Source organism: Hevea brasiliensis, chromosome 6 (genome assembly GCF_030052815.1).
Source record: "Hevea brasiliensis isolate MT/VB/25A 57/8 chromosome 6, ASM3005281v1, whole genome shotgun sequence".
Taxonomy (NCBI): domain Eukaryota; kingdom Viridiplantae; phylum Streptophyta; class Magnoliopsida; order Malpighiales; family Euphorbiaceae; genus Hevea; species Hevea brasiliensis.
In genome coordinates this window covers 11,891,785-11,902,481 of record NC_079498.1, presented here as the reverse complement: position 1 = coordinate 11,902,481, position 10,697 = coordinate 11,891,785, and the positions used below count along the sequence as shown (strand labels likewise).

General features: G+C 32.1%; 1 long non-coding RNA gene across 1 annotated transcript; it reads right to left on the bottom strand.

Moving 5' to 3' along the window:
* Positions 1–1,330: 1,330 nt before the first annotated feature.
* LOC131180958 (uncharacterized) lies at positions 1,331–4,028 on the bottom strand. The gene is made up of 3 exons (XR_009149616.1): positions 3,740–4,028; positions 3,016–3,349; positions 1,331–2,542 (listed from the first exon to the last, which is right to left on the bottom strand). It is a non-coding gene; the product is annotated as an uncharacterized LOC131180958 (long non-coding RNA).
* Between the last annotated feature and the right edge of the window lie 6,669 nt (positions 4,029–10,697).

The window sequence follows — 10,697 nt, the reverse complement described above, 5'->3', positions numbered from 1 at the left end:
ATTTATACCACCCGAACTCTTATTCTTATATTAATAAAAGTAAAGAGAAATGTATTTTTGAAACGACACGTGTGTTACTGTAACAAGCAAAAAGTAAAATTTGTGAGATAGACTAATCTAACCCAAATTTAATCTGGAAGTTCAGCGTGATTAAATGTTCTAATAGCTCATATTCTAGCTTACGTAACAAATACAACCTAATTGTATCCAATCAAAGGAAGGACTATTAAGGCATTTACCTGAAAAGAGCTATAAGGGTGACGAGAGAGCCAATGCTGATGTCTAGCGTCAATGGGGTTGCTAAGACAAGAAATAAAAAATTTAGCTACTAAAATTACCGACTATTTTAGAAAGATTTTAGTTGGTAACTTCATTTACCGACTAAATATCGACTAAAAGAAAATAGTACACTAATAACTTGTCAGTTAATTTTACCTACCATCCTAGTATAGTCGGTAAAATTACCGACTAAATTACCGACTAATTCATTAGTTGGTAAAATTACCGACCAAAAGTTTAGCAGGTAATTGGTAGAAATATGGTCGGTATTATCATAAGCAGATCGTAGGGAATAAAGGAATTAGCAACTATTTACCAATTACTATTTAATCGATAATTACCGACTGACATAAATAGCAGGTAATTACCAACTATTGTTTATTAGTCGGTAATTACTGACTAAATAAATAGTAGATAATGTTTTATATTAATTTTCATTTTAAATAATATAATATTAAAATAAAATAATGAAAAACAATGCCAACTACTTTAATTTTTGGTGATTTTTAATTATTAAAGAAAATAAATTACTAACTAAATAAATAGTAGCTATGTTTTATACAAATTTATCATAATTCTTATTAATTTAGTTTTTAATCCATCAATAGCCCATTTTCAATTGCAATAGTAATTAATACCATAAAATCAAAATTCATATATACATTAAATTAAAATATTTCATACAATGTATAACAATTACATTAATATGGTTAAAAAATTACATTAATAATCATCTTGCCAGCAAGAAGTAATCCTCGTGTATAACACTTTAGAATGGCAGCGATAATAAATTGGATAACACTACAAAGCCATAGAAAGAAGAATAAAATAAAGTCAGATTCCCAAGGCAGCAACATCTGTTATTCCCAATTCAAAGAAGATCGAGTGAATTAAGATCAGGTTCTTCCAAGAGACTGAGTGCCATGCATCCACAGTAGGAATGGTATATATCTGGCAACTCACTTGAAAATTTACTAAAACCACCGTACCATGAAAAAAATATATATATATAAGCAAGCAAGAATGAGTCATATTATTTTCCAATGGAATATTTATCAAGGAAATGTCACGCAACCAAGTTCTTAATCACAGAAAATAGTAGAAATTAGAAAGGAAATAGAGAAAGAAAAGGAAGGAGGAAGAGAAGAAAAGAGAAAAGAGATATTTTGCCTTGATATTAGTTCTGGAATGCCTTACAAAGATCTTCTCCAGCTCCCTTTATACTCAAATTCCTGCCCCTATAACTACTGCAACCTCAGTAACTGTCCTAACAACTTTTCCCTCTAACATACTAGTGGACACCTAACTAATTCTATTCTTATTACCCACACGACTATTATTTATTATTTCTACATCTAGTCCTACTATACATGGCAGGAAACTAGGATGCAATTCCTATAACTTACATTTATCTGCATGTTGTAGCAGTTCAGACATTTTAAGGGTAGCACATTGCACCTTCTAGTAACATTTTTGGTTCGTTAAATTTGTGAAAATCTACCAAATGTACATAATTTAACACTAAATACTTGTTTAAAGACCCTGATTAATGTTCTGAAATAAAGAAGTACTGGGAAAAGAATGAAGAAGATAAGGTTTTCTTCCAATTTCTGAGTTGTCAAAGAAAATCCCCTGGATTGATGAACTATTTACTGGAGCAATAGAGCTTACTGGATGGTTTATTGATGTGAAAACAGACTCCAGAACAGAGACTACATCAGCTTTGGTGATGAAATGATTGATCCCAAGTAGACCTTTTAGTTGCTGAAGGCCAACCAATAGAATAGAAGACACCAAATCTGCCTGTTTGTTATGGTTAACAAAATTGACACTGAAAACAAAAATTGACACTGAAAACAAATATATGATAAAGTTAACATCACAATAAAAATTGACACTGAAAACAAAAGTTAGGTTTCAAATATTGCAATTATTTCTTTCTTTCCGTTACTTACACGGTATAATTTGTTGCATCCTTACTTGTATCATATACTAAAGCAAGGTATCATCTTCTAGTTCTTATAAGCCATTTTCTTGGGATATATCTGAATCTAACAGATGCTAGAGCAGTGTAAGATGCAAAATATTTCCCAAATCTTGCTTGTAAACGCATATAGGCATTAGACAATTGCTGAGCATCAGACCATAACATCAGAGTTGCCAAAAGTGCCATTGTTGCAGTTTCAACACACAGATGAAGTGGTCCAAGACCAACAGCTGTAGCACCGGCTTCCATCATCATATCCAGTTCTCTCTGTGAAGTCTGAAGCATTGTAATAATGTATTTTACTTTATTAACCGAAAGCACCAAAAAAATCTTGACTGACAGGAAATTTAAGCTACAGCTACAACATATTGGACATGATATAAAAGTTAACACTTATTTTATCAAAATATCAGAACTTGGGAACAAAATAACCACCAGGGCAATCAATTTCATGAAAATAATAGATCTTGGAAATAAGTATTTCTCAAAAAAAAAATTTCATTCTTTTAATCATGAAAAACAGAATATGGATATGTCAGGAATTGTATGCATATAAAACCAAGCACACACAAACATTTTCTATCCCATCTACTTAGACTCATAAAGTACTCAACTATAGAACATAATAAACAATTCAATTGGAATATGGCATCGAAAAAGAATTTGTTTATATTCTCCACAAGTTTAAACCACTTAATTGGCATACTGATATTGCTTCTGCTTATGAAAATTGAGGAACTCAAATCTACCTTAATTGGCATATTGATGTTGCTTCTGCTTATGAAAATTGAGGAACTCTTGTTCACCTTTCTTCTGTATACTTCAAGACACTCTTGTTCAAGCTCAAGCAGCATTCTATCTCTATCAGTATTTAACTCCACAAACTCATCCCAAATGATCTTATTTTCATGATAGAATAGAAGAAAAAGAAAAGTTTTGTATCTAAACAAAGCAAAGGAGTAGATTGTATCTTTTATCTTAAAATTTAATAAACTTGCAATTCATAAAGGAGGGATCCACAGGTCGTTTCCACTTGCAAAAGTGGATCATTTTGAAGATTAGACATGTCAATAGAACTTGTGCCTGCCCACAAGAAGAAGAAGTTATGAAAACTTGAACAGAAATAAATCAACAGTTAGTAAACAGCAAATCAAACATGATACACATGAATGATGGTGCCTTTTCCCCTACTGCATTTTCAATTGCCGTTTAATTCCAGCTCAACCACATAATTCAAATAATATACCAATATCGAAAAATAACAGCTTCTGTTTCAATAATGAGGAAACCATAATCCAGTAAAGGAGAAGAATTTTTTGAAGCTTAATGCAAAATTTTATAATGTGATTCCGAAAAACAAAAATAACATTTTTGTTCCTTTTGCAACATTTTTCTAGGCAACCAAACGGTAATTAACAAAAATAAGAAAAATGAAATAGAAATGTGAGTGGAAATCTGAGGAGAAAAAGAAACCTGAACAATTGAGGGATGTGGCAGAGCAGTTTTGGTAAGATTTCCTTTCCTCTGGAGAAAAATGAGGAAAATTCTTCTCCTTTTTTCCCTTGAGCAAATGGGCGAAACAAACGAGTACTTATGTGTAAAATATTGGGTGCAAGATGAAATTTTCATTTAGAAATGCAGGGATTGTGAAAGACCAGTTTCTTGGTTGAGATTTAAGAGCGATGAGCCAAGTTTCTCAATTGAGATCATCAAGAATAGTGAAGTTTCATAGCAGAGGGACGGTGCATATAGAGAGAGAGAGAGAGAGAGAGAGAAGGAGCTTTTTAAGATTTGAAGAGAATCCCAATGAGACCCAGCCCTAGTGACACCCACAGATTAGCGGGATTGAAGGCCATGTTTCCCCGATTCCTTCACAAATAGCAGCAGTGGCAATCGTGGAAGTCGAATGGGACAGACGAGGCAAATAAGGAGAGAGCACAGGAGGAAAAGGGATTTTCGATTTTGGATCTTGGAATGCGCTAAGAGGCAAAAATTGGAGGGAATTTTACTTTCTTAAAAAATAAAAAATAAAAAAGTGCTAATTTTTTTTAAAGAAAATTGAGAATTTTATTTAATTTTATTAAAATTATTAAAAATAAATTATTTTTATTAATATTAAAAATAAAATATAAACATAAAAAAATAAATATTTTACTTACTCAATTCATTTTAGTCGGTAATTACCAACTATAATGACTAGTCGGTATAAGTTTTAAGCATTTTATAATTTTATTTCTTTTTTTATTTAATTTTACCTATTAAATATAAAGTAGTTGGTAATTACTGGAGTATTTTACAATTACAGTTCTTATTCTTTTGTTCTTTTGTTTAACTTTAACTATTAAATCTGAAATAGTCGGTAATTACTAACTATAACAAGTAGTTGATATTTTTTTTAGCATTTTACAATTTCATTTCCTTTTTTTTAATTTTACCTACTAAATATGATATAGTCGGTAATTACCAATTATAACGAGTAGTTGGTATATTTTTTTAGCATTTTACAAATTCATTTCTTTTTTTTTTTCTCTCAATTTTACCTACTAAATTTGAAATAATGGATAATTACCATCTGTAAGAGTAGTTAGTGATAGTTTTTGGTATTTTAAAATTTTATTTTTTATTTTTTGGTTTAGTTTTACTTATTAAATCCAATTTAGTTTGTAATTACCAACTATATTGAGTGGTCGGTATATGTTTTGTTTCAAAATTTTATTTCTTACTTTTGTTTAATTTTCCCTACTAAATTTCTTTTAGTCGGTAATTACCAACTAAAATAAATAGTCATTATATGTTTTGGCATTTCAAAATTTCATTTTATACTTTTTTTAATGTTACCTACTAAATTCAGTTGAGTCGATAATTACCAACTATAATAAGTAATCAGTATATTTTTAGAGTATTTTACAATTTTATTTTTTTTTTTGTTTAATTTTACCTACTAAATGTGAAATAGTTGGTAATTGCCAACTATAATGAGTAGTTGGTATATTTTTTTGAACATTTTATAATTTCATTTCTTATTTTTCTGTTTAATGTTACCTACTAAATTGGTAATAGTCGGTATTTACCAACTATAGAAAATAGTCGGTATCTGTTTTTGGCATTTTAAAATTTATTTTTTATTTTTTGATTTAATTTTACCTACTAACTATATTTTTGTCGGTAATTACCAACTATTTTTGCCTATAGGCCGACCAAAAGCACCTTTTGAAATAACTAAAGCGACAGGGGTAGGATCCTAATGACAAACCAAGACTGAACCACCAAGCTATCGAGCAAATCTACCGAAGACTAGGACTAGAGTATTGGGACTTTTGGAGAAGATTCTTTAGAAAAACAAGTTTCTAAAGCCTCTTTTGCATTAGTAACTTTATATTTCAGGAGATAGATAAGAGATTGAAACGTGAAAACAGAGGATCGAAATGCGAAGGAAATCTTAAAGACCAAGAACTTCAGTTCAAAAGACAGACTCTTAAGCCAAAAGACCAAGATTCCGAAAACTAAAGACCAAAATTTTGAAAACTAAAAACCAAGACCTAGACTCCAAAAACCAAAGAGCCCCACTACAGTGAAGCATTTAGGTATTTATAGAGAACGGGGGTCTTCAAATGAATGACCAGGATTTCAGATGGTAAGATTGAAGGGTGTGGATTTAGAAGGACCAAATCCGAAGGTCAGGAATTAAAGAGACCAAGAATTGAAGGCTGAGATTAAGCTCAGGACTCTTTTATCCTTTTCTCTTTAATCCAACAGCTAGGGGTTTTTCCTTACAGGATGGATCTAAAGGCTGAGAATGAAAGGTGTTGAATCTGTTATTTACTTTAATCCTGTGGCCCAAAATCTATCCTTAAAAGTGAGATCGATGGTGTGGATTAAGGCATACCAGAATGCTTTAACCACCTCAGATCCAATGGTTTGGGTTTGTCCTTACAAATGGGATGGATGGTGGAGATTGGATTGTACCCTAAATGCTTTAACTAACTTAGATTCGATGGTGGGGGAGTTGATCTTGCAAATTAAGGGTCATGACTGAAAGTAACTTCTGAACTCCTGATTTCCCAAACCTTCCAATCTTTATTGGCCATTTCTTGATCTGCCCGATCTCTGTATCTTGTTCCCATACCCGATCTCTTATTATGCTTGGCGACTTTGAAACCTTCTAGCCTGACCTCTTATACCAACCCTTTCTAAGCCCGATCTCTTCTCACTTCCCCGCTCTCTTTCTTATCCATCCCCCGCATCTGGTTTATGTCGGTGAACATTGAATATCAGGGAAGCATTAAATTCTTCACTTATCAATGAGCTGCTTCAAGTTCTGCGAGCATCAAATGCCTAGGCCTATATATACTAGGGGGTAGTAGGTTGCCATTCTCACATTTCCACCTTTCCTTCTTCGGTCAATTTCTGACGTGTTCTTCCTTTAGTCCCGATAATTTTCTACCTAATCTTTAGTCATTTCCTATTCCACTGATCTCTTAATAAAATAATTTCAACTGTCCTCACATGTCCGATGTCCCTTTCTAGAATCTTCTCTTAGTGTACATCGAGAATTGTGATACAATTAAGTTTTTCACTTACCGATGTGCCACCTAGGTCCTTACGACATTTAATGCTCGAACGAGTATAAATAGGAGAGGGGCTCAATCATTTCTCACTTTTGCATTCTTCGTTCATCTCAAACCTCTCAAAGACTCTCTCAACTTCTCTGCTTCTCTGGCGCCGATTTGCAATTAGGTAATAGTTTTGATCTTTTTTTAGTCATTTTCACCTCTGTTGCCTACAAATGAGTGGCAACGACGATCAGGGAGTTGCAAGCCCTCCTTCCATTCATGTTTCTTGGTCTTCCAATGAAGGTGGCGAGGTTAAACCAAGTGGGCGATCTGAAATTGTTATCGCCATCATTCTGACAACTAGTGAGCCCACCAGGTTGAGCTAAACAGCGTGCTTTGGTAATGAAGAGGGAGCCTTCACTTATGGACGAGCTCTCTTCAATCCTTGGGATGTTTAATCTGGAGCTGATAAGCCAAGAGTTCAATCTTCCAACTGACTCCTTTGAACTCATTCAGTGCCATGGTGATTTTCGAGCCAATCACTACTTTGATGAGGTCGATCTTATTGTAGTGTATGAAGAACAGTTGAAGGCCGGGCTGCGATTCCCTCTGGAGTGTAGACCCTTAGTTTATGATGAGTATGTGCATTGAGGCTGTGGGAAACCCGATGATGAAAAATTATATAACTGTAAGATGTAATTGGAGGCATGGAGCTGAATTATTAATTTTGTGGCATGATCTTGAAAAATAATAATATATTTTTTTGGGAAATTAATTTAATTAAATTTAAATAAAATTTTATTTTGTTTAAATTGAATATGAGTAGTTCTTAAATGGACATAATTAAATCTAATAGGGCCTCATGAGCCTAAGAACGTTTAGTTAGAAATTTTAAATAGGACCCATTTAATTTATTTTCTGAAAATTAAAATAAGAAAATATTTTTTCTCTATCCCTCTCTCATACAAACTCTCTCTCCCCCTCACTCCCTATTGGTGCCGCCCACTTTCCCTCTCTTCCTATTGGTTGGAACACTTCATCCATATCCCAGTCTCACCTAAATTCTACAACCCCAATTATTTAAGTTATCTGAACCTTATTACCCTAGGACTCCAAATCCTATCACATATCTCTCCCAAAACCCTATAAATACTCTACTGGAGAAGAAAAAAAAGGAGAGGGGAGAAGAAATATTCAGAAAATTCAGAGTTATTTAGAGATATTTTAGAGCTATATGAAATTTAGAGATATTCAAAACTCTTTTAGTTATTTCTTTTTTCAAGAAAATTTTCATGCAAGATTTCTTGAAGGTTGGTTTTTATTGTTTTCTTTTCAAGATCTATGCCACGTAAAATTTAATTCTATATTCTTTGTCTTTTAATTTATCTTGCATATTCTTGTAGATCAGGTAATCATATTTAATTTGAGGGGATACACAACTCTGCACATATTTAGTTTTCTATCTTTTAAGATTTTATTATTTTTTGTTATTTTTTAAATTTGTAAAAATTTTAGTAAAATTATATTCATATTTTTCACAAAATTTTATTAATTTTAGGCTCAAGAATCACTGAAAAAGCTTTTGTATTTTATAAGTTATGGCTATTTGAAGTTAGGATTCTTGCAAAATCTGATTTGCAGCATACCCAATTTCTGAAGCCCATATCTCCCTTGTTTATTAATATTTTTGTATGAATCTGGTATCTAAAATTAATTTCATAATCTTATGAATCTTTTTCAATTGGTTTCACATTCATATCTATTGAAGTTGTTGAGTTATGAATTTTACAAAAAAAGTAGTGCGATTTTGTCACTTAGAAAAGTTATGATTTGTGTATACCATTTGGCTAGGGTTTTGTTTAGTTTATAAATTTTATGATCTTGTATGATGTGTTAGCTATCTTCTGTAATTGTTTCATGATTTTTAGGCATATCTAACTATTTTTCAATAATCCGATTTCTTGCTACTGTCAATCTACCATAATTTGAAAATTGTATATTTATGCATATTTTTGTAGTTTCTTGGGTTCCAATTGATATTTGATCTATTTATCTGTGTTTTTTTTTTTAATTCAGGAAGTGTTATGAATTGTTTGGATCATGTTAAAAGACTTAAACCATTAGGTAGTTGTAACTGATTCGAAATTTTAATCCCTTTAGAAGACTAGAGTTAGAATCTAATGTGAATTGTTATTAGTATTTTCTTATTTTCTTTATTTCCTTTATTTTCTTTATTTTCTTTATTTTTTTATTACAAACAAAATTGAAAAGTACCCCTAAGGTAAGTACCAAAGAGGGCATTTGCGTGGAGCTTACATGGAGCTAAATGGGAGTAAACCAGAGATATCATTGTCATACTAGAAGAAAAGGCCCTTTTTTAAGGGTAGCTTGCCCGAATGGTAACTGCAATTACTAACAAGTAAATAATCCTAAATTCCTAAAATAATTATTGGTATGAAAATATAGTAATAATAGAATTTTTGTTTGGTAAATTAAAATAAACTTTGTTTTTAATTTAACTGATTTTTGCATATAATTAATTTAAATAAATATTTGATAAATTAAAATTAATCTTGTTTATAAATTAAACTAACCTTAGCATGTAAAATAAATTTAATTTAATACTTGGTAATTGTAAAATGAATTTGCATATTAGAAATCCTTATTAGGTTGTGATTGTTTGGGCCTTATGTGATGTTAGAATAAATTATACATGTACATAATTAATTTAGTTTAATTATCCTTAAGGTAACTTGATGAAAAATTTATTAATTAGATTAAATAGAAACTTAGGGTTATTTGAAATTGAATTTATTTGTAAATTAAATTCTCAATAATAAATTAATTTTTAGTCATCCGATAAATAACATTTAAATAATTAGCAACCCTATAAATAGGAATTACTTGCGCATGAAAACTATTTGTAAATGATAACTCTTTTGTAAATTACTTGCGTGTATAGGATTAGAATTGCATTTTAGGATAAAGTTTAATTGAGGAATAATAAACAAGACTTCTAGAAACATTAGTAGAGGACTGGCACTCGAATTAACGAGGTTAGACTAGGAGTAAGGGGTGCTTAACAACTTCCCCTTATGTATCCACTATCCCGAACCTAAACATTAGGCTATGGTAGTGACAGTTGTGGAAACTCTGCAAGGAGTAAGTTGTCATCCATGACCCTCAGAATAAACATTGAATATGTCGCGGTTATTACCTGGATGGTGACTCCTATCTATCTATGCCTTTGTGGCATAAATCCTTAGTACCGTGGTAGTATTATGGGAAGATGATACTTACCAGTGGTTTGATTCTATTAGGATTGTATGAAGTGCATGTCTAGGAAATGATGTCTAAGAAGGTGGTACTTAAGTGAGACCATTGTGACTCCACCATCTTTCCTGGGCATTACCTAGTGCATTTTATATAATTCTAGTGGATGATATTTTTCCTCATGCCTTACTATGACTCCCCCACCTCTTTACATGGAGCCATTTTGCAAGGACGTCTTGAAATACAATTGGGTTTGTGTCACCCAAGTGCACCTGAACTCCTGGCAAACTCTGGTGGCCTTAAGAGGATTATGCTGAGCCAAAGGACTTGAGCCCATAGCGAAGGTTTTCGTTGAACTATGTAGACTTGCTTGGCAAAAAGATGATGAATTTTGGTTCTTTCAAGTAAAATCGCGTTATGGGCTGTTCACCGACCTCCCTTCTTCACTAAAAAATTAGAAAGATCAGTTATTTATCCTCTGAAGTAAAGATCCCTGTGGCTTCGAGGGGGTCCCACGAAGTTGAAATTATTTAGCAGAAAGGCCTAAGAGAAGGATCGCCCTAAATGATGTCGAAAGCGCCATGGTGAAGGAGCTTAAGAGCCAG